Source organism: Pseudonaja textilis, chromosome 3, assembly GCF_049901715.1.
Source record: "Pseudonaja textilis isolate UNSWEBS1 chromosome 3, rPseTex1.2, whole genome shotgun sequence".
In the NCBI taxonomy this organism is placed as follows: Eukaryota; Metazoa; Chordata; class Lepidosauria; order Squamata; family Elapidae; genus Pseudonaja; species Pseudonaja textilis.
This window is the reverse complement of record NC_141992.1, coordinates 168,328,068-168,352,555: the sequence shown is the minus strand read 5'-3', so window position 1 is coordinate 168,352,555 and position 24,488 is coordinate 168,328,068. Positions and strand designations below refer to the sequence as shown.

General features: G+C 34.1%; 1 long non-coding RNA gene across 1 annotated transcript; it reads right to left on the bottom strand.

The window, feature by feature from the left end:
* Positions 1-714: 714 nt before the first annotated feature.
* LOC148126406 (uncharacterized) lies at positions 715-1,373 on the bottom strand. The gene is made up of 2 exons (XR_015742618.1): positions 1,263-1,373; positions 715-1,093 (listed from the first exon to the last, which is right to left on the bottom strand). It is a non-coding gene; the product is annotated as an uncharacterized LOC148126406 (long non-coding RNA).
* Between the last annotated feature and the right edge of the window lie 23,115 nt (positions 1,374-24,488).

Genomic DNA, 24,488 nt, shown 5'->3' with positions numbered 1-24,488 from the left:
CTGCACCTGGAAGACAAGATACAGAGTCATTAGTCAGGGCAGCACAGCATGTATTCCCCCACTTTAGTTTGTGAGGATATTTATATGGCCATTTTAGAGTTGTCAGATATTTCCAGTGGAATTTCCTAAGCAACCGTGGGGCCATCACGTCCTGGTCTCCCACCCACAAGGGTTGGTGGAGGGATACCCTTTTCACTGTTCCATGTATTGTAGTTTGACCCCACAGAGTTGGGGATCTAATACCTGGTATATTTCATACTGCCCCCCACCCCTGCTGGACCTGGTGATGGAGGAAAAGGCTGCATATTGGAGTCTTCCACAGGTTTCAGTAGGCTGCTGTGGAACACAGGGTGAACCCTTCCTAGCGAGGATGGGAGTTTCAACCCCATGCTTTGGCTGGAACTTCCCTACTGCCGTTGCTTCTCCCTCATCTGAGACCGTAATTGAAGACTCTGCCTGGTGTGCTCCCCTGGACCATTCCTGGGTCTTTTGGGGAGGTCTTGTGGTTTTAACCAGAGCTGCTGGCCTGTGTCTTTGGTAGCTGTGACACAGTCATTGTGCATTCAACCACATGAAAAGAGGTGAAACCAGTGCAACTTTATTTTACTTTGAAATCTCTTCAATTAAAAAAAAATCTGAGGAAAGAAAAAAAATCCTATCACCTTTTTTTGTGCCATTATCACTATCTCCTTGTAGCAATTGATAAAAAAATACACTGCAAAAAACTCCATTTATTCAATTCTAAAATCACAAGTGGAAAAGTTTTAGGTAATTTGAGTCAAGGCACTCAGGGTGAAGATTACTGGGGTGAGACCCCTCTTGGAATGTAATGGAACAGAACAGAACTTTGGCCATGAGTGATTCAACACACAAGGAATTTGTCTCCAGTCCAAAAGCTTTCAATGCACATGCAAAACAACAGTGTAATAATAATCATAATACTGTATACAATTTGAGCACCATGTTTTCAAAAGATATTTACAGAGTAGTGAAGGTTCAGAGCAATATAATTAATATCATACAGGGATTTAGGAATATTGCTTATGAAGATAGTCTGAAGGAAACTGGATATTCAGAATGTAAGAAGGAAGATCTAAGATAAAAGAGACACAAGAGAGAGACAATATTAATTGGAAGAAAACACTCTACATATCCAAGTTTGATTTGAAAGTATTCTTTCTTTCAGACTCATGAGCACATATGTGTCTTTCTTTCAGGCACATGGACACATACATAGTTAAAAGATGAGGCTGTAATTTTACCTTGTATGTTCATTGTGGTTCCTCAAATCATGAAAGAGCTATTGAAAGAATTCTCCTGGTAAGGAGAAAAACTGAATTAAGAACCATGACAATACATTTTCCATCCCTTCCTATTGATCTCTAAGTAGAAAGGAAGCAAATGAAAAATCCTTTTTATATCCTTCAGCCCAACATCCAAATATGGCTCACAGTGATTGATGATAATTACCGATAATTTTGGTCTCCACTGGTTGCAAAAAGGCAGCAGGATTTTAGTGGGAACATTAGAAACTATACGGATATGCACATATCTCTTCCTTTCTTTGAATATCCAATATGTATACTTGCAAGGTTTATGGTTGAATAACCTAATAATTTATATACCATTTTAAAAAATATGTTTTCAGTTGGTGCAAAAGATTTTTCTCAACAGTCTGCAGGAGATTTCTAATGCTTCACACACTTTAGTTAACTCCCAGGAGTGAACTTCCCTATTAGGGTTTTTTAAACCAGAAATATGAAAAAAAAAAACCATGTAAAGTGCAGAGTGATAAGAGAAATAAGTAATGACATAAAGTACAACAGCATAGGCCTCTACCTCCATCCACAATAAAATTCAGAATAGCATAAATAAAAATATGGAAGCAATCTTAAAACTTGTGGAAAATTTGACCAATGGAAGTCCCTTTAAAAAAACTTGAGGAGAACTGAAAGAAATCTTGTTTTAAAAGTAACATTGCCATAGTGTATGTACTTGTATGTCTATAGTTATGTAGTTAAGTCTCAAACATTTCCCTTTAGAACTTTATCCATTTTAGTCTCTCAATACTAAGTTATTTTCTTATCAGAAATCAAAATGCCAACACAATCCTAAATTTTATTAAGAGAGGGATAGAATCAAGATCACATGAAGTGCTAGTACTGCTTTATAAAGATTTAGTAAGACCACATTTAAAATGTTGCATTCAGTTTTGGTCACCATATTATAAAAAAGATGCAGAAACTCTGGTAAGAGTGCAGAGAAGAACAACAAAGATGATTAGGGGGCTAGGAATCAAAACTTATAAAAATGGTTGCAGGAATGGGATTTATAGGGATGACATTACAGCAGTGGTCCAATATTTGAGGGATTGCCACAAAGAAGAGGGGCCATCCTATTTTCCAAAGATAAGACAAGAAACAATGGATGGAAACAAATCAAGCAGAGAAGCAACCTAGAACTAAGGAGGAATTTCCTGGCAGTGTGAGAACAGTGGAATGGCTTGCCTTCAGAAGTTTTGTGTGCTTCATGACTGGAAGCTTTAAAAAAGAGACTGGACAACTATTTGTCTGGAATGGTATAGGCTCTCCTGCTTGTACAGGTGGTTGGACTAGAAGACTTCCAAGGTCCCTTCCAACTCTGTTATTCTGTTAAGAAAATAAAACACGCTCAGTTCCTACTCCTGTTGTATTTCTAAATGATGCATCCCTTTCAATTAATCTTGTACCTTGTGTTACTGAATTTAATTTATGTAATACTAAATCAAATAAATGATTATCAGTTGATGTTTTAATTAGGAATCAAAATATGATCTTCTGGCTTATTTCATAAAATTAACAGATATAAATATATGTAGAATTTAAAAAACCACTTGCACAGAACTCATTTCAATTTCAGTCCAAATCTATGTCAATGATATAACTTTATTGTTCTTTTAAGTTGAATTTGCAAACAGTATCTGCATACGATATTTTTTAAAAGTATGTTTAGCTTAAAGCAAAAAGAAATATGCAAACTTTTTGATATTGGAAAGATAAACTTAGAGAATAGATACCAACATTTTACTTCATACTTTTTCTCCATTAAACCCATATATATATATAATCATAAATGTTTTATAGGTTTTATTAATTAACAGCATAACAAAATGTATTATAATTAATGTATTAAAATGGGTTGAGCTTGATTGCAGAATGGAAGTCACATGTTGCCTTTGTCTAAACATAACCTTCCAGAAATCTTTATTTGATCAGCAGGAATTTGGTTAGGATAATGGAATGAAATACCTCAAAGAAGGGAAATGTTGACAAACCAGCAGATTCAATGGGAGCAATTAAAGCTGCAACATTTCAGATTCTGCTAAACACAAGTAACTCTGGGAAATTAATCAGACTAAAGTTTTAGGTGGATAGGCATTTCACTATTCTCTAAATATATTTGTCACTTACTCTTAAAGTCTATTCAGAAGTAAAAGTTATAATGCTCAATGGATCTTTCTCATAACAAATATATATAGATGATGGATGACATTGCTATATAGATAGATGATAGATAGATAGATAGATAGATGTGTGTGTGTGTGTGTGCACACGCACACACACACACACATACACACAGAGAGATAAATAGAGATAGAGATTATATATATATAATCTGCCGAAACGTTGCTACAACTTTAAAAGCACAACTATAATGACGTGGGAAAATACCCGAACAAGGCTGAATAACATACATATATATAACATACATGTATATATATATATATATATACACACACATATACATACATACATACATACATACATACATACATACAGCCTGGAGAAAAGATAAAGCCACTGATCTCAATTAAACTTGCATCTCATATGATTACATCATTGGTCAATTAACTGTTCCAATAAGTTCACCGTTATATTTCTACAGAAGTCACTTTCCTAGATAAACAATACATAAATACATCTGAAGTGAATTAGTGAATGAAAGTAAAGTATGAAGTGATTGCAATGTTACTCTTGTAATACGTCAAAAAGATTATATGAGATTTTCTAAAATTTGCTTTCCTGGGCCTATTAGGCATCCTTTAAATATATTTATCTGTTATTAATACCTCACCATGTTCTGTTTTTCTTTAAATTCTTTCTCAGGGTTTGTGTGTTTCATAACAGTTTAAACTTCATTACAAAACACAATTGCAGTTGTGGTTAGCCAAGAAAATCTATTTTAAAAACTCAATTATGAGACAATTCAGCAAGAGATTTCACACATAAATTCAAGCAGGTGAAGCCACCAACCCTTATATATCTTATACGGTCCACTGGATGATGGTTAAAAAATAAAGTGATGTCAAGGAGGCTATGACACATTGAACTCAAGACTTAAATCACTATCACTCTCCAGCATCTTTATTGTATGAACTGAACTTGGATATGTTGCCTCTTAAAGATTCAGTCAATTATTATTGATAACTTTTACACTTAGGTGATAATTCCCACATCAGGTTCAATTATTGAGATGTTAAACATAGTTCTTATAAATTGGCTACTTTGCTGAACAATGATCATGGCACTGATCTTGATAATTAACTGTATAATTTAAGAATTAGATTTTTTCAAACTATAAAATTGTAGACATAATCTTTATAATTATACAAACATGAAAATACAGAAGTTATATTTGTTCTGATTATAATTTATTTTGAATGCTAGTATAATCTATTATAATTATGAAAGATAAGAGGATTCGTCTGTTCTAATGGGTTATTTTCTTTTTTTCTTTAAAAACAGGAGATTTTTATTTTATAGGAGATACTTATTTTATAATATATATCATTATATAAATGTAGATCATGATTTTGAAACTGATGAACATGTTTTCCTTCATTAACTGATGAACCGTAACCACTACTACATTCAAATACTGTATATTATGAATGATAGAGGAACATGCTACATTTTTAATGTCAGCTTATTCTATGTCATTTCCTAAAAAGAAAAGAAAAGAAAAAGAAAATAGCAATTTCTTGTTCCAGACCTAACAAACTTATCGGGAGTATATCCCACTGAATTTATTTGTGTATATGCAAATATATATTTGCTTTGTCACTCATTAAATATTAGGTTTAAGATCCAAAGTTTTGTATAATCTGAATGAGTAACTAGAAATGTTAGGAATGACATTGAGTTAAAAATATACTATTGAAAGTGAGTAGCAGAAGGGGAGAATTCAGAATTACTGAAGAAGCCTTCTACTGACAAAGCAAGGTACATGGAAAGATTATCATTTAGAATTTCAATTCCATGAACAGCGAAACTGCTTAAATGTTAATGACTTTATTGATTGCATCTTAACTCTACATCTACTTTGAGGGTTTGTTTTCTTTTTGGGAGATAAAACAGGCAATTTTGCTAATCTCTACCAGTATGTTAAAATCTAGGCGTTTTTGCTTTAAAAAAGTAAATATTTTTCGGATTATGATACCTATAATGAGACCAAGTATAGCTTTACATTTTCATTTCATATTTACAACTGTTGAATTTTGCTACTACAATTAAGCTGTATCAGCAAAGGAGCAAATTAGGAAGTTAGTAATGGCATTTTATATGTTTAATAAGAAACAGAGCTTTATGAGGTGCGAAATATACATAAAACCTTGAATCTGATTCATTTCATAGATCATTTTTCCCCTCAAGTCCTTCGTTGCTTAATTTAGGAGAAAACTTCAAAGATGCACTACTGACACCTTTGAAGCATCCTGCGGAAACTGAATCTGAATAGCCCCTTTTAGAAAGGCTTGAATTCAGGATCTAACAAGGCTCAAAAAGCAAATGACCCTGTTACTGCTTCTTTCTCAATAAGGGTCAGGCACAGTTTTGCATTTACAACACACTAACTTTGAAATTCTTCCATATGATATGGAATAGTCTGCTATAATGAGTGCCCTGATTGTTAGCCTGCTGTTTAGAATTTAACACAGAATTTTAACATCAGCCAATTTAAAATGCACATCTCATCAGAACCTGAACATGGTTGCTTTACTCTTATAATCCCATTTCTATTCTTGCTTGAAATAAGCCTCTAAAATGAGATAAAACGAAGGTCATTTAAATAGGGCCAAAGAACACAAAAATTGGTCCTGACTGCCAATAGAGACAATTGGTTGTCCCTCTAACCCCCCCTCAATAGATTTCATTGCTGTTTGTCTTCATATTCCACTGCTCTTTATTTCCAGATACAGAAGCTGAGACCACACATCACTGGTTTTTTTCCCCGTTTTTTTTCCCTCCAAGCTAACTGTACTTAAACTTTGTATCTGATCAACTTAAGTGTATTGGATTTGAAAACAGTTAGTCAATTGTTTTCAGTCCCTAGGTGGTGGTTTATGGTAATGTTTGCATCAATACTAACAAAAGCCATACTGCAGTACAAAGTACATCAAGGAAATGAAAGACAAGGCTGCCTGTTGTCAGCTCTGTCTACAATAAAAGCAGGATTCAGGACTAGGGCAGAGATTATTACGGAACCGCAAAAATGAATGAGCCACAGAAAGCAGAGGGCTGATGGTTCACATCAAAGGTGCAAGGAGTGGCTAATGGACAAGGTTACACAAAGGCCAGGAGACTGTAACCTGGACTCATCTGACTAGACAAAAAAAAGGCAGAATAAAACAGCCCTGCCAGATTTGAGATTGAGAACCAGGGGATTCTGTTCTGTTGGTTCTTAAAGGGAAGCATACCAACCTCTTGAGTAAGGGGTATTGACTCATCTGACATGAAAAGTTTAGAGTGTGTAGCATTGCTTGGAATGAAATAACATGTACAGTTTACAGGAGCAAGAATTATTTGAACAGCATCAGAAGCATCTGGGTAAAATAGCTCAGTAAAACCATGACCAATTTCTCAAACTGCTCCTTACAAGTGGCATTGAATGCGAACACATACAACTATATACACATACATATGCACATGTAATGGGCAAATGTGCCACACCATAATAATGATAAATTAGTAAAATGTGGGATTTTTTTTATTCTTACTTGTCTTGGCCTGCTTTATCATATATAATTTAAAAGAAAACAATTAAAGGAACTAAACGCTGCAATAATATGACATTCATACAATGGCATCTATTAATATAAGAAGGTAGTTATCCTTTATTTGAAGCCTAACCTCTGGATACCTGCTGTGATGTGAGAATGTCAGAGAAAAATAAGTGAAAGCATATCTCATCATGGGGTAAATTGCCTGTTGAAAAGAATTGTGTTTAGTTTCTCATTTGAATGCTGCTTTCTGAGAAAGAAAAAAAGGAAGGAAGGAAGGAAGGAAGGAAGGAAGGAAGGAAGGAAGGAAGGAAGAAAGAAAGAAAGAAAGAAAGAAAGAAAGAAAGAAAGAAAGAAAGAAAGAAAGAAAGAAAGAAAGAAAGAAAGAAAGAATGAATGAATCAAGCTGTTGGGGGTGAATTGGAAGGATTGTTATCATGGTACAGGCTAATCTTTCCTGGCCAAATGAGAGTAAGAAAAAGAAAGGGAGGGGAATATCCACTTCAACAAAAGATGCAATCCAAAAAGAAAAGGGTAATAACATCTCTCTTATCCTTTGTGTTATATTCCTATTTCAATATATTTCAAGGTTTTTATCATCAATAGACAAGTTTACAGACTATAGAAGAGTTGCAAAGCAACCAGAAAGAAATCAGAAAGAAACATGATTCACTTAGAAAGCTTAAAATATAATAAATAAATAAAAACTTTTATTTCAAGAAGTGCAGCATTTTTTCCATCAGCAAGATTCATAATATTTTGCATATACGGTTTTCTAAATTCCAATACTGTTCATAGTATTCTTACCATGTTACAATATCTTGCTAAATCTGCTTTGGATGATGTATTATTAAATATTACATATTTCCTTACATTCCACATTGAGAAATGAAAATAACACCAGAAAATTCCTAACAAATATTATCTAAGTGAGCAAGCTATTTACTTAAGGGTAAGGATCAAAATGCTTAATATTGCCAGGTATTTAACATATCCTTCTTCACATTTTAAACTAGTATAATTTGCACAATTGCATGTTCTACACCAAACTGCAGTTCTCTTCATATCTGCTACATAAAGAATCTAAAAACAGATTATATCAAAATTAATAGCAGAGTGTAAAAAGAAAACAAGTTGAAAAAAAACATATACCCTGGAATAACCATCTTTACTTGACCTACCTTATCTGTTGCAAAATGCAAAATCCCTTGAGAGGCCTTGACTAATTTTCCTAGTAAAGTCTTCAATGACACATAAACTATCAAGGGTTGAATTCACATTTCAGTCACTTTAAAAACAACCTCTTTTTCAGTCTACCGAGTTTTTATTAAAACTTCCATATCCTTTTCTGAATCTGTTTGTTATCTCTGTATTTATTTTTCTATCATACAGACTGCAAAGAAACAGATTTTTAAACAGGACCATTTACATTTAATTATCAGCATGACAACTATATTTCTATATATCAATTCAGCATTGATAAATCCATTTTTCAGAAATTAGTTATTAGCTGGAAAATGAGACATTTAAAATAGAATAACGCTGTAGTTTTTGAAGAACTTAAAAAAGATCACTCAAGAACAGCAGTGTCAGCAAATTAAACATCATCAGATTCTATTTGAAGCAAGTTATTAATGCAATTTCCAATAAGAAGATATAGTTTGTACCTACGTTGCTAAATTTCATTACAGGAAGAAATTGCTCCAGTTTTATATAAAAATCCCCAACCCATTGAAAATGACAAAATGTGTTTGGACAGAATTAAAAAAAAAAATTCAAGGACATTTGAACGTTAGCTGTCATTATGGTCCAATACACTATTTATTTCTTTGGTATGCATCTCCTGACCTGTATATAAAATTCATAGTTTCAGAAGTGACATGTGCAAGCCTTGGACAACAGGGGAAAAGGCATATTTCCTGACCTTGTAACCATAGCAACCACTTGCTGATTGGTAGCAGGCAAGCGTTCCATCCTTTACCACTGAAGGCAAGTATGTAAGATTGCTGGCTTTGTTTGTGGTTCCTGCTTTATTTACATGAAAACGTGAATGCCAGTGGGGTTTTCTTCTTTTTTCCCCACAGAAACTGATTTTGTGAAATGTTATAATAAAGAGAATGGGAAAGAAGAATTGTGTTTGTGGGGTGTATTTGTTTACTTATTTTTTGTCATCTAATTAACACAATTTATTTCTGATTGTTTCATTGCATTTAAGAAAATGTGCATATCACCAAGTTAAGAATTGTTATTAATGCCCTTCAAGTTAAGAATTGTTATTAATGCCCTTCTAAATCTACCCTCACTTTTAATATTTGGAGACTGTTTCAAACTGAAAAAGTCTCCTTGGATATTTATGCAAATAACAGGCTTTTACTATTATTGGGACCTTTATTATTATTACATAATAAATATTTTCCTAATCAATTCATGGAGGTGGCCTAAAATTTTAAAAATACAAACATATAATATAATGTCTTTAATGTAAGTAGAGCAATTCCAGGGTTAAAAATAGTTCTTGCCTTGTTTTTAGTGTAGGATTAAGATGGTACACCTTTGCTTTTAAAATGGAAAGCATTAAGTTCCATAAGGTTATGAACCCAAGCACAATTATCTGAGATTAAGCTCTATTATGCATAGAATTTACTTAGAAATAAATATACAAAGACTTGTGCTACAGAATGATACGAAATTAGTTCTTAGTACAATAAGGCAGTCTCCTTTGTGGCTAATAAGTCCAATATTCCCCCTCTACCCCTCCCATTTCCACATATGCATCCCCTATAAAAATGAAAATGGAATTCTATATAACGCAGGGTGGAATGAATAATCTATGCTCTCTGCAGTGATATAAGACTCAGCTAGTATGAAGATGTATTTGTATTTACTCCTGCTCTTTATGGAGAGAATTTATCTCCAGGTCAGTGTGTCTGTAAGGAATAAGGCGGTGAAAGAAAGACAATTCTTTGTTCATAACATAGTGCGGGGGAAAAAAATAACAAGGTAATACCTGTGTAATATTCCTTTTTATTTACACAGTATTAATTATCTTATTCATGTATTGCTTTTATATAAATTACAGTTTCTATTAATAAATCACTAGAAAACTCCCAACTGTTTTTATTCCTAATTTATTAGTCATGTATTTTTGCATGCAACTTTTAAACTACCATGTTCATTTTTACCAAGCCTATTTGCAATCATACCAAAACACATGATATTTTCTTTTTTAGCTAATATTTTATGGATTATATCATGAAAACAAAGGTATAGCAAAGTACTAATGTCAAAACACATATTTCTACACATTATTTCTGAATTGAATATTCATCCTCTGCAAAATAAACAAATGTTCTAAAAATGTATATTGTATAAGCATTGCATTGTTCCAAGTGAAGATATCTGCAAGGATTGAGAAAAACTCTGAGTAAATGAAAAATAAAATTGAGCATAGTTTGTTTATAGCTATAAAGAGCTATTACACCTGAAGATCTATACTCTGATGAATAATACAATTCTTTGTATTGCACTAGGTTTTAAAATATATTACCGTATGTGTATTTACTAAGTTGTGCAGAACTTAAGTCATATCAGCACACATAAGCAAAATGTGTTTATGAACTGAATTTTAAAAAGCCTTTGCATGTTTCTTTTATGTATTAGGAATTTTGTTTTATCACACTCTATTGAAAGAAATGTAATTTAGTAGACAGTCCATTAAAGAAAACAATTTCCCTGTAAGGTCCCTTTAAAAAAAAAAACCTGATTTTACAGTTGCTATCTTTGTATGTAAATACAATTGTGTAACAGGTTCAGTTAGAAACTCTCCCCAAAGAGAAGTAATTCAAAAAGCTTTTTGATATTTCAAGTTTTAGAGCATTTTAAATAATTTTCATTATATAGAATTAGTCTATATTTAACCAGATTCAAGCTTGCACAGTAAAAACAGGATAACAGGGTAAGATCAATCTTTGATGTATTTGGCATTCAAACTGAACCTTAAATGTGGAAATTGCCTTTGTATCATTCACAATCATTTCGTAATTCAAATATTTAAAATAACACCACTTTGGGAAGACAAGAAGGCTTAAACTTACTAAAAGATTGTTTTTTTTTCTCACTCTGTTTTTATCCTGAAAGTTGTACTTTTTTTTTCACCAGATAGCCTATAAGGTTAATTTTCTGCTATGTAAAATATTTTCAATGCATTAATATTAAATATAAATTAGATTTATATTGAGAATGCTACAAAATGGGCTCTATAATCAAGATAAATGGAATGTAATTGTAAAAATTGTTGCCAGATTAAATGCAAATGTATTTATCACCTATTCTAAATGAGGAAAGAAAGATGTAATAAATTATTTATAGCATCCTGAACATAATGCTGATTAAAACAAACCTTTATTAATACCATTAATAAAGATTTTTTTAATATTTTGCACTCTAAAGAGGCTACTAATTTTAACATAAACCATTGCTTGTATCTGATTATTCAGATATGTTATTTGACTAAAATATTTGATTGGAACAGATAATACTCAGTGTTCCAATGTCCTGAATCTGATTTTTCCCTCCATTCGTTGAATATCTAAGTAAGCATGTCGTATTGTATTAATATCATAATTCAAAGGGAAATTTATTAAACCTCCTTCCAGCATTCTCATCAGAGCTAAAAGTTGCAAATTCTAGGTGGCAGAGCCTAGACAGTGATATCAAATTTTAATACCAATTTCTCTTCTTCAGTCAGTGCTACAGCGAAGAAAAGCATAAATTGCTGTGACTGACCGTTAGTTGTTACAGAAGCAATCTGACTTACCCACACCCTTATTTCAGTGTGTCTGTTCTGTCCCTCAGCTGTATTAATGATAGCATGAAAGGTCACATGATAAACGAGTGACAAAAATATCAAAACATATTAGCCTGTAGCTTTGTTATCAGTGTATGGCAGAGATGACAGAAAATTGTATTTTTTCCCCTGAATAATTTTGCCTTACATTTTGCTGGCTAGGCAGAATGAATTAGGGAGAAATTTCTGCTTCTGACTGTTTGTCTCCTTTTCTGACATACTTGAAGTAATAATGTACATTAATAATAGGGTGTACACAGAAGGAAAAGGTAAGAATTCAAGAGAAGACAGTCTAATTCAATTGCAAGGTACTATCCTTGTTTTTTTCCCCTCACAAAAACAAATTTTGTTAAGAAATATGCAAAGAACCAAATATCATTCATGCTAATAATGATTTCTGCTGAGTCCTATGGTTACAACAAAATGAATGGTCAATTGAACAAAATAACAAACATCAACAAAACCCAAAACACTTTAGTGTAATGAGACTATATTGCACACAATTATATTTCTAGCTACAAATGTACACATTCTTTCATTAAATAAGGTCCAATTTTTTTAATGGGCGCCCAATGATAATAAATTAAAGACCAATATAATCCTGGCCAGTTTACAGCCTGACTGAAATTGTAGGGTCTGAAGAGATGAAGTTAGTAAAATTGGAAATTGGAAGAGAAAATAGAACAGTCAATATATGGTAAGTAGCTAAGTGCAAGTTTCTGTTTTGTTTGGAAACAAGTTAAGTTCTTAAGCTCCTTTCACACGTGGTAAGGTTCAGCAAATAAGATTTTGAAAGGGTAGTGGTGCAGTTCCCATTTTTCATAAAACTCTTTAAAAATAGTAACTTCAAATATAACATTCTGATTCATTAAAAGTTATATTGAACTATTATTTTTTGAGCAGATGTACATTTCTGTGCATATTAGAATAAGTTATAATTTAACTTATGGACATCCAAGCAAAACCTGAAATTATAGCCTGAAGTTACTTCAGGAATTGTTGGGTTGAATTAACTGTAGTTTTTCTTTACTTCATCTGTGCCAGTTTTTAAAGATTAATTTCTCAGTTACTGTATCTACCCTGACTATTCATTTAGCAATACAAAGGTTAATAATAATAATAATGCTCATACACTGGAATCTCACTGATGTTCTAGATATCAATTTCATTTCTTTTTCTACCTAGCACCTGACCCCTTTCTGTATCCATAATCATAACAATCTTCAAAAGACCTCCCTTTATAGACTTTCCACTTATATTCATAGCAGCTTTGAGATATACTCTTTAAAATTATCCAGGAATATACTCAGAAAGGTTAATTTTACGCCAACAAATTTAACTCAATTCTTAAACTGATGCAAATCCACATTGTCTTGAAAAGAAGTATGGTACACAATATAGATTTTTGTTCCTCAATACTTACACATCTTTTGAAGCCCTCTTCCTGGAAAACCCATTTATGCCACCTCAGCAGCTATAGTACCTTGATCACTAAAGAATTGCCTCTCCAAAGAGACAAATACAGTCAAAATGTGTCTTTCAGGGAAACCATGCAAAGTCTTAAATATAGAGGTTGTGTTAACAGCAATTGTTGCAGAGATCACAAAAAGATCTTATGCCCATTGTTCTTTTGTTTTCCTGTAACAGTCATGGGGTTAAATAATGTTTTCTATGCTTCAGCTGCATTATCATCAGCTCAGTTATAATAGATAACTCTTTTTACTTGCAGGCTCCTGCAGCTGTTGGCTGACTGAGACAAAGAATGAATGAGGAAGAGGTAGTAGACTTTAAAAGATAAAAAGAAATCTACAGTATATATTACAAATATGTATAATTATCAGGAGCTTCTGCAGGTGGAGTCAAAGAAAATGGCAGCTTCAACTATATGACCAAGTCTCACCCTACAATTTTTAAACATATAGGGATTCATTCACATAAGTTGCAATTACCATCTTGCATGTTTTGACCATCTCTGCAGACATCAACAATAGGAATTGCAATCATTGCAGAACACTGACCATCCACGAAATAGGTGATCATTTGTTTGACACACCCAAAATATAAAAAATAAACATATATTCTTTATAAATTTATATGTCATCATTTATAATAGCTTTCTTGGATGTACCATTTATCAAAGGATTCTATAATAAACTTTTGCAATAAATAATAAACCATTCTTTCAGTTAGGTCATTCTCAGATAACTACCAGTGTTCAAGGTGAATGAATTGACTGTAGAATATGTAGTCCTTTTCACTACCTCCTGGAAAATGGGGATACTAGCAAGACACTGAACAAGTCTATAGATAACAGTGGACTATAGATAGCAGTGATAACTAACCAAATAAAACTATCTCTAAAACAACCCAGATTCAGAATCAAATCAAATGCTCATTCAAAAGCACAAACTCCATACAGTATAAGGCAGAGAAGTTTGTTTAAAGTGCATTAATCTCATTTCATACAGGCTTTTATTTGTCTAAGTTTTATTATTTACTCTAAATACCAAATAGCATAAAAACTGGAAGGGCAATCCAGTCACAATCAGAATTCCAACTTATTGTACAGATATTGATCAAAAGTATAAATGTGGATGTAGCTATATGCTACCCACAGCAAATTGATTGTGTTATCAAGTTCTCTGCAAAACTGTAGTTGGAGCATGTGTGTGTTCATGTGTGTGTTCATGTGTGTGCGGGGGTTGTTTGAGATTTAATTTTCTATTTTCCATGTGCCTGAAAAAAAGACCTCCTGGCAAAAAGAAAAAAAAATCAAAATGAGGTCAGCTAGGATTCTAGAGGTAAGAAAGCTTTTTGCTATGAAATATAAGAACCATCATGTAAAAAGTTCCTTAATCTTCCTATTATTAACAAAGTTTTTTAATGTTCCACCTGTCCTCTGTCTACACCTCAGTAGCAAAAAAACTCATATAAAAACAAAGAGTCAACTATTGCTTAGTATCCCACCTCCATGTTCGTACAGCGGAGATCTATAGCAGTTTTTACTTGTTTATTTAAACATTTATAAGGGGTCAGAACCATTTTTTTCAACTAGAATAGAGATGTAAGGGACCTTGAAATTCTTCTAGTCCAATCTTCTGCTCAAGCAGCAGACCTTATACCATTTCAGATAGGTGACTTCCAATCTTTTCTTAAAAACCTCCGGTGATGAAGCACCTATAACTTCTGAAGACAAACTGTTCCACTAGTTTATTGTACTCACTGGCAGGAAGTTTCTCCTTAATTCAGGTTGCTTTTTTCTTTGATTGGTTTCCATTTATTATTTTCTGTATTGCCTTCTGGCGCTTTGGAAATAAATTCACCGCCTTCATCTTTGTGGCAGTCCCTCAGATACTGGAATTTTGCTATCATGTCACCCCTATTCCTTCTTTTCTCTAGACTAGCCATACCCAATTCCTGCAACCATTCTTCATAGCATCTCCAGGCTTTTAATCATCATAATTGCTCTTCTTTTCCCTTTTCCCAAAGTCTCAACATATTTTTTGTAATGTGGTGACCAAAACTGGATGCAGTATTCCAGATGTGGTTTTACTAAGGATTAATAAAGTGGTACTAATACATCATGTGATTTTGATTCTATGCCTGTGTTTATACCACCAAGGATTATATTAGCTTTTTTGGTTGCTGCTGCACACTGCTGGCTTATGTTTAAGTGATTGTCCACTAGGACTCTAAGATACCTCTCATAGTTACTGTTTTTGAGCCAGGTTTTACTTATTTGTACTTATATCTTTGGTTTTTCCTGCCTATGTGTAAAACCTTGCTTTTTTTCACAATAAACTTCATGTTGTTGGATAGGGTCTACTATTAAAGTCTGTCAGTATCTTTTTCGATCCCGAGCTTGTCTTCTGGTATGTTGGCTATTCTTGCCAGCTTAGAGTCATCTGAAAATTTGATTTCTCTTTCTATTCCTTCATCTTAGTCATTTATGAAGATATTGAATAGTCTTAGGCCTAAGAAGGAACTGTCTGGTACCCCACTGCTTACTTTCCATGTAGATGTAGTACCATTAATGACTACTCATTGAGTACAGTTTGTCATCCAGTTACAAATCCATCTGGTGGTGATGCTATCTAGACCACATTTTTTTAGTTTACCAAGAAGTAGGTTGTGGTCTACTTCATCAAATGTTTTGCTGAAATCCAAGTATACTATGTCCACAGCATTTCACTGGTGTGATTTGAACAGCATTTCCCTTTGTGTGATCTGAACCTCTGCTAAAGCTCCTCAATTGCACAATCAAGAAAATATATGCAAAAGTCTCCATGGTTCATACAAGGGTGGGGGCAGTATGTAAGCTCCAGATGCTGAAATGAAAAAGAAATCTCATTTGAATAAAGAAAAGGATGCAGATGATAGACTCAATAATTCCTCTGTAGAACTGTATCAGCAGCTCCTTGGGCAGTGTGAGCTTTCTAAGTTGGCACAGAAAGAACATTCTTTGTTGTGTTTTTTGATGGCATTTTTGATGTTAGGTGTCCATTTTAGGTCTTGAGATATGATGGAACCTAGAAATTTGAAGGTCTCTACTGTTGATCCTGTGTTGTCTAGTATTGTAAGAGGTGGTAGTATGGGAGGTATTCTCCTAAAGTCTACCACCATTTCTACAGTTTTGACGGTGTTCAGTTCCAGATTGTTCTGTTTGGACCATAAGGTTAGTTGTTCAGCCTCCCATCTTTATGCAGATTCATTGTTGTCTCGAATGAGACCAATCAATGTTGTATTATCTGCAAACTTCAGAAGTTTAACAGATGGATCATTTGAGATGCAGTCATTGGTGTATAGGGAGAAGAGAAGTGGAGAGAGCACACAGCCTTGGGGGAGCCCTGTGCTAATGATATGGGTATCTGATGTGATTCTGCCTAGTTTCACATGCTGCTTCCTGTCTGTTAGGAAGCTTATGATCCACTTACAAGTGTGTTCAGGTACCACTATCTGGTTAAGTTTAGTTAGAAGAATGTCTGGAATGATAATATTGAATGCTGAACCAAAGTCTACCAAGAGGACCCTTGCATAGGTCTTTGGAGATTCAAGATGTTGTAGGATGTAGTGCAGAGCCATATTAACAGCATCTGTCGATCTATTTGCTCGGTGTGCAAATTGCAGTGGGTCTAGCAGCGGATCCATGATGGTTTTCAGGTCAGACAACACTAGCCTTTCAAAGGTTCTCATAACTACAGATGTTAGAGCAACTTGTCTGCAGTCATTCAGTTCCTTGATGGAGGGCTTCTTCAGCTCTCGGATGATAGTAGAGCATTTGAAGCAAGAAGGAACATAGCACATCTTTAGTGATTTATTGAAGATTCAGGTGAAGATGGGGTTAACTGGTCAGTACGGACTTTTAGGCAAGAGGGAGCTAAACAAATAAGCTAACTTTACTGCTAATGTGGCCTGCTTCTTGCCCACATCCTCTTATTTTCCTTCGTGACCTCAATCTACCTCTTATAAATTGGACCCTAAATGAATGTATATCCGAACACATACATGCAACCCTGTACAATGCTGTTAGTACACTGGGACTGGATCAATTAGTAACTAAGAATACTAGACTCAACAACTGCCTCGACCTCATCTTCTACAACAGCTCAAACTCAATATATTGCCTACAAATGCAAGAACCCTTTTCAAACAGTGACCAAACACGATCGACTTTTGTCTCAATTTAACCCTCACAAAGAGGAACATAATGATGGATCCCCAAAATACAACTTCAAAAAAACAACAACTATGATCTCATAGATGCCAACCTATCATCTCTTGATTGATATATTGTGTTCTCTAGCTATAATAGTACAGAAGATCATTGTAATGTTTGAACTTGAAAGAGTCATTAAACTATATGTACCATTAGTAATCCCCCAAAATAAAAACAAGACAAAAACAAATTACCCATAACAATAAGGAAACTTCAATAAAAAAAAAAGATCGCTATGGCATAAAAACAAAACTAGCTATGTAGCAAACTTTAAAACCAATACAACACCTTATGCTGACAGATAAAGTCAGAATGCACAAATTATCACTGCAAGCAAGAGGAAAACCTCCTAGTACAAAATCCACCCATGCCTTCTACAATTTTGTAAACACCAAACTTAAAGACTCAAGAACCATCCCACCCTTAAAAGGACCAAATGGGGAAAACTGCAATGATGAAGCTATTAAGACCACCCTTTCCATACATTCTTCAGTTCAGTCTTTGTAAACAGTAATGACTCATGCTTCACATTTCCTAGTCATACCACAACTAACTCTAATGATCTACTACATATTGACTTTACAGAAGATAACATAGAAAAGGCACTACATAACCTAAAAACATCCACATCTATTGGCCTCGATGGATTATGTGCATACTTCTTAAAAAAACTCTCCTCTGCCATAGCGGAACCCCTAAGCATTATATATGAGATATCATTCAGAACCAGCTCCTTACCGAACCTATGGTCCTTAGCTACAGTCATCTCTATCTTCAAAAAAGGTGACCCCAGCCTGGTTAAAACTACAGACCAATTTCACTGTGTTGTGTCACGTACAAAGTCATGGAATCAATCATTAACCAATTCATCACCCTCCACTTAGAGTCAAACAACCTACTGTCCAAAAAACAATTCAGGAAAATTGTCCTGCAACCTTCAACTTCTACACACAAAAACATATGGACTACTTGACCAGAGTAAAGCTGTAGATGCAATTTACATAGACTTCTACAAAGCCTTTAATTCAGTGGTACATGACAAACTACTATTAAAACTAAACTCTTACGGCATTTCTGGATCCCTTCATAAGTGGATTACTGGATTCCTGTCAAACAGGCAACAAATAGTAAAAATAGGGAATGCTATATCAAACCCTGCTCCAGTTAACAGTGGTGTCCCCCAAGGCAGCATTCTAGGATCCACACTCTTTATACTCTATATAAATGATCTTTGTGATCACCTTATAAGCAATTGCATCCTCTTCGCAGATGATGTAAAACTATTCAACACCACCGACAATGCTACTGTCCTTTAAAGCGACCTTGATTATGTGTCTGAATGGTCAAAGAATTGGCAACTCCAAATCTCAACCAACAAATGCTCTGTCCTACACATTGCTAAAAAATAAATAAAAATCAGTACACCAAATACAAACTAGGCAGATATGAGCTTGTTGACAATTCTCACTCTGTCAAGGATCTTGGTGTATTCATATCAAATGATCTAAGCGCCAAAGCTCACTGTAACAGCATTTCCAAAAAGGCATTAAGAGTTATAAATCTAATCTTATGAAGCTTCTCCTCCAGAAATATTGAATTGTTAACTAGAGCATACAAAACTTTTGCTAGACCAATACTTGAATGCAGCTCATCTGTCTGGAATCCGCACTGTATATTGGACATTAATACAATTGAATGAGTCCAGAAGTATTTCACAAGAAGAGTACTACACTCCTCTGCTCACGACAGAATACTTGATATCACCAGGCTTGAGATATTGGGCTTGGACAACCTTGAACTATGCCACCTATGATTAGACTTAAGCGTAGTACATAAAATTATCTGCTACAATCTCCTACCAGTCAATGACTACTTCAGCTTCAACCACAACAATACAAGAGCACACAATAGATACAAATTCAATATAAACCGCTCCAAACTTGATTGCAGAAGGTACGACTTCAGCAACAGAGTGATCAATGCCTGGAATGCACTACCTGACTCTTTGTTATATCCTCTAACCCGCACTCCTTTAACCTCAAACTATCCACTATTGACTTCACGCCATTTCTAAGAAGTCTGTAAGGGACATGCATAAGTGCACAATCGTGCCTACTGTCCCTGTCCTTTTGTCCCCATTTATTCGTACCTATTTCCTGTATTCTTACTCATGTTTAAACTTATACCTATTATCTTGTAAGCGATTGACAAATCAAATAAATAAATAAAAATAAATAAATAAATCTTGTTTGGGTCTGGTGCTTTCCCTGGCTTTTGTGCATATTTATTTATTTATTTTATGCATATTTATTTATTTAAAATGTTTATATACATAAAAACATAAACTAAAGTCTATGGCAGATACCTAATATGAAAAATTAATTCATCATTTAATACGCAGGAATCTCTAGTTGGAAAAATGTCCTGAATTTGAAAAATGATTTTTATAGGTAAGCAGCAGGTGTTACCTCAGATTTGGGACAAGCACATACCTAAGATTCCTGACCAAATTGGACATGCATATGGACATGAAGCTTTTATCTATAGCTGCTTTCTTTCTGACATCTGCTCACACAGAAAAAAGAAAGATGTCTTCATTGCTGCTAGGTGAAACTTGGTGCCCTTCTTTTTCTAATCTCAGTTTGGCAGGAAGGAGTTGACAAGAAATCAGGAGAGTTTAAATTACAAATTGTAAAATTTAATTTGAATCAAATTGGATATTATATGTAGTTAAATAACTAAAAAGAGGGTCAGTTTCATACTTTAATAAAGGTTACATATCACATTACTGAATGAATCTTCTGTTAATATTGAATGGCACACCACGATGTTTCTCAACCTTAGCCGCTTTAAGATGGTTAGACTGCAACTCCCAGAATTCCCCAGCCAGCCTTGCTAGCTAGGGAATTCTGGGAGTTGAAGTCCATACATCATAAAGCTGCTAAGGTTGAGAAACATTGAATACCATCTAAAGTAGAAAACTTCTACTGTTCTATTTATCAGTGGGCATTTTTTAGGTTTTAAATACATACCTACAAAGATTTATTGACTGAACAAAGCTTACATAAAATCTTTAAAATAATGGCAAATGTAACTGCAAATTTAGGCATAGTTTTTCATAGTACCAAAAAAAAGTATAAGCATCATCTTCTGGCATATTCTAGATGTGTGCATTCCAGAACAACAACCCATTCCACTGAATATCCAGACAGTGGATGATGAAAAGTGACCACTGACCTATTTAGGTTGGGACAAGATTGGGAAAATTGAATTAGTAGAGTCTAGAGGAAAACTGTATGGCTACTATAAGAAATATTTTGGGTACATGGATGCATTGTAGTTATATGTCACGCTATAATAAGTAAACTGTCACAATCATTGTGCCATTGGGAGTAGCGATCAAGACAGAGTGAAAGAACATAATCCTCTCCTATTTTTTTAATCAATGTGGAAAAGATTGCCAGAGTTTCCATCTCTTTGTAATAAACCTCCTACAGAATCCTTCCAGTCTTCAATTTTCATGATTCCTAGTTTTCAGAGATCTTCCATGCCTACATTTAATTATAGATATTGTCAGTCAAAAATAGAAGTATCATTTGAGAGGGAGGGAGTTAATGAAAATCCCTAATTAATATTGTTTATACTTAACTATATAGCCACTTTTCTCTATATCACAATTTTTAAAAGAACAATAGGCTCATCTAATCCAGAATCTTTTTCCTTTACTGATTATACATATATTGCATACATTTTTGAGATTGCAGTGATAAGAATTCTTTGATTTGCTAATCAGTAATACCATGAGGCTATTTTGGGAATTCCCTGGCTCTTTTGGGAATTCACAGCCCATAAAGGCACTTTGTACTCTGATGCCATCATTGATTGTTAGATTTTGTTCCCATTAATCTGGAAAAATAACTCGGTAATTTTAAACAATTTATACTGTATATAACAGTGACTTCAATCAAATGGCTTGTGCAGCATCTTTTGTATTTCAGCTGAAAAAAGTAGATAGTTGGGGAGGAGCATGAAGAGAAGAATGTTTTCCAGATGGTAGCAAAAGATTCTTTGTGGATGAGCACAAAAGAGGAGTCTTTGCTCATAACCAGTACATTCTACAATAAAATAAAAGCAAGTGACCTTAGGTATTAGATTGCTGGGGCCATTTCATTGCTATTGCTAGGGATGGCAATTTGTAGACATCTGACAGGTAGAGAGTAGTATAGAACAGGGGTGGCCAACCTTTTGGACCCCAGGGACCACCAAACTCATAATTTTAAATCTCGCGGACCAGAGACCCTGGAAAAATCCCCCAAAAAGTCTGCAGGAAAATTACCCACTCCATTTTCCTGCCGATCAATCATTCTTTATTTGGGATCACAGGACGCCATCTCTAGCTCCAGTCTCAGGGTGGGGGGGGGGGAGAGAGAGAGAGAGAAAGACTTCATACAAGGAAAGCAGCAGAAGCAGCAGAAGTCTTTCTTTCTCTCCCCCACACTCCACCAGAAATGAGTCTTTGTGAGACTTGTCATGCCAGTGCAGCCTCTTGGAACAGGATGCCTTGCCGGATCCCAAAGATTCATTTCTGGTGGAGTTTGGGAGAGAGAAAGAAAGACTCTTGCTGCTTCCCTTGTGTGAAGCCAAAAGCAGAAGAAGAAGGAAATGGAAAGAAGCAGCCCAGTGGCCAGGCGAGGCATGTGGGGTGCATGGGGCAAGTTTCCTCCCCTCTGCCCATTTCTCCCTCCCCTCACTACCTCATGTTATTCGCAATGCAAGTGATACAAGCCTTGTGTTCCCACAGGCCATGTGGGGTGCTTTGTGGGTGACATTTCTCTGCGGACCACCAAAATTTTCTCATGGACCATCAGTAGTTCCTGGTCTATTGGTTTGCGACCACTGGTATAGAGTAATGAAGGGTTATTTGGGACTTGCCTTGTAGTGGGTAGGGTATTTTAAATTTGCTCAATGTTTACTTATAATGGCTGTTTCATCTGATAGTCTTTTTCAGTTCTACTTAAAAATATCAAGAAGTGAACAAGGGACTTATTGTGTTACATAAATATAACCTAATTTAGAACTTAAGGAAAGCCAACAAATGTGTAAAGTAGGGATCCACAATATTTCAGGTGTTGGATACCACTATGGCATATTGCCAATGAAGTGAGAAGCCCACTCTATAAAAACCTTGAGAAATCACAAAATCACATACGATTTTGGCATTTCACCCATGATCTTGTGATCTTGTTTAAAGATGTTGAAACCATATATGTCCTAATCAGAAATTATTGAGATCTTACAAGCAGAACATGAACAAGAACATCTTAGAAGATTTGGTTCAATATTTTGAATAATGAATAATATTTTAATTAATTGAAGTTGTACTTTTCCTGTATGTAATGATTGATTGATTGAGTCATTTTCAACTCCTTGTGACCACATAAATGTTCTCCATCAATTTGTTTTCTTGGCTGTCCATGGTATTCCAGGAGTCCTCTCCAACATTAAAGTTCAAAGCCATCAATACTGCTCTTACCCTGTTTCTTTTTTTTTAAAAAAAAAAATAAGTTTTATTGATTTTACAAACAAACAAACAAAACAAAACATCATTAAACATTAAAAACATAAAACCTCTTTCCATTGTAACTCTTTACAAGGCAGGTAACACATTGCTTTATATCACATATTTATAATTTATCCCATTTCCATATAAACACGTAAATTCCCTTTACCAAATTTCACATTGTTTCTCTTTAATCATTATTCAATCATATTTCCTTTCTAATTTATCTGCTATTCAATCATCACATTTATATTTTCCTCTGGCTTGTTTATAATTGTTCTCATCTAGTCTTCCTCCGAGATTTTATTATTTAATTCTTAATTGGACACACACACATAAGACATAAACATAAAAACATAAAACTTTCTTTTAGAAAGTAACTTGGCCCCAGATTACCTCTTTTTGTATGGACTTCAATTGAATTCATGCTCTTCTTATATACCATTACCTATCTTGTTTACCATTCTATATCTATTATATAACTCCTCTCCACTTTTGCCTCGTCTTAATTCTGTTTTATATATTTAATCTTGCTTTAAAAAAAATTTTTTTTTATATCTTTTGTCCATTTCTCCATTTACATCTGTCTCATTTCCAATATAAAAAAGAATAGTTTCCCCTGGAATCACTAATCAGAGTATGATGCCTTTCATCATTCCCCTAAATTAAAATTTAAAATAACACCTAAATCCCAATCAGATTCTGCTTAGTACATTCTACTATTTCAGAAACCAATACTACAATAATAAATCCATAACAATCAACACATTAATCCATTAAACTCTATATTTAAACTAATATTTTAAACATTCCCTTTAGTATTTTATTAAAACTTAAAATCATTCATTATTAAACATTTTAAAGTTATACCTTAATATTTTAATCTTTTATTAGATCTTAAAAAATTCTGATTATCTACTTATAATACAAATACCACTATTACAATACTCATGTGTACTTTGCAGAATCCCCCTTTTTTTAAAGAAAATAAAACCCATACATTACCCATTATCCCTAAAAAAAAATTTCTTTTCTTCATCTTGTTTTATACCTTTGTAACTTTTTCCCCCCTTTTCCCTTTCCTTCTTAGCCCGCCTAAACTTTTTACCCCCTCCTCTCCAAACCTCTGCCTTCTTGGTTTCCCCTTTCTGTTGCATTCCTCTTTCCTTTTGCTTTCTAGCATTCTGTTGTTTTTGCATCTTCTTTTTCTCTTTCATAAATATTTTTTTATTTCTTAAGTCCTTCCTTTTCGCTCCTCTCTTTCTCCTTTCTTTCTTAGTCACACCGTTTAGTTCATTAAAAATGGCTTCTTCTTCCTCGGCTTCTTCCA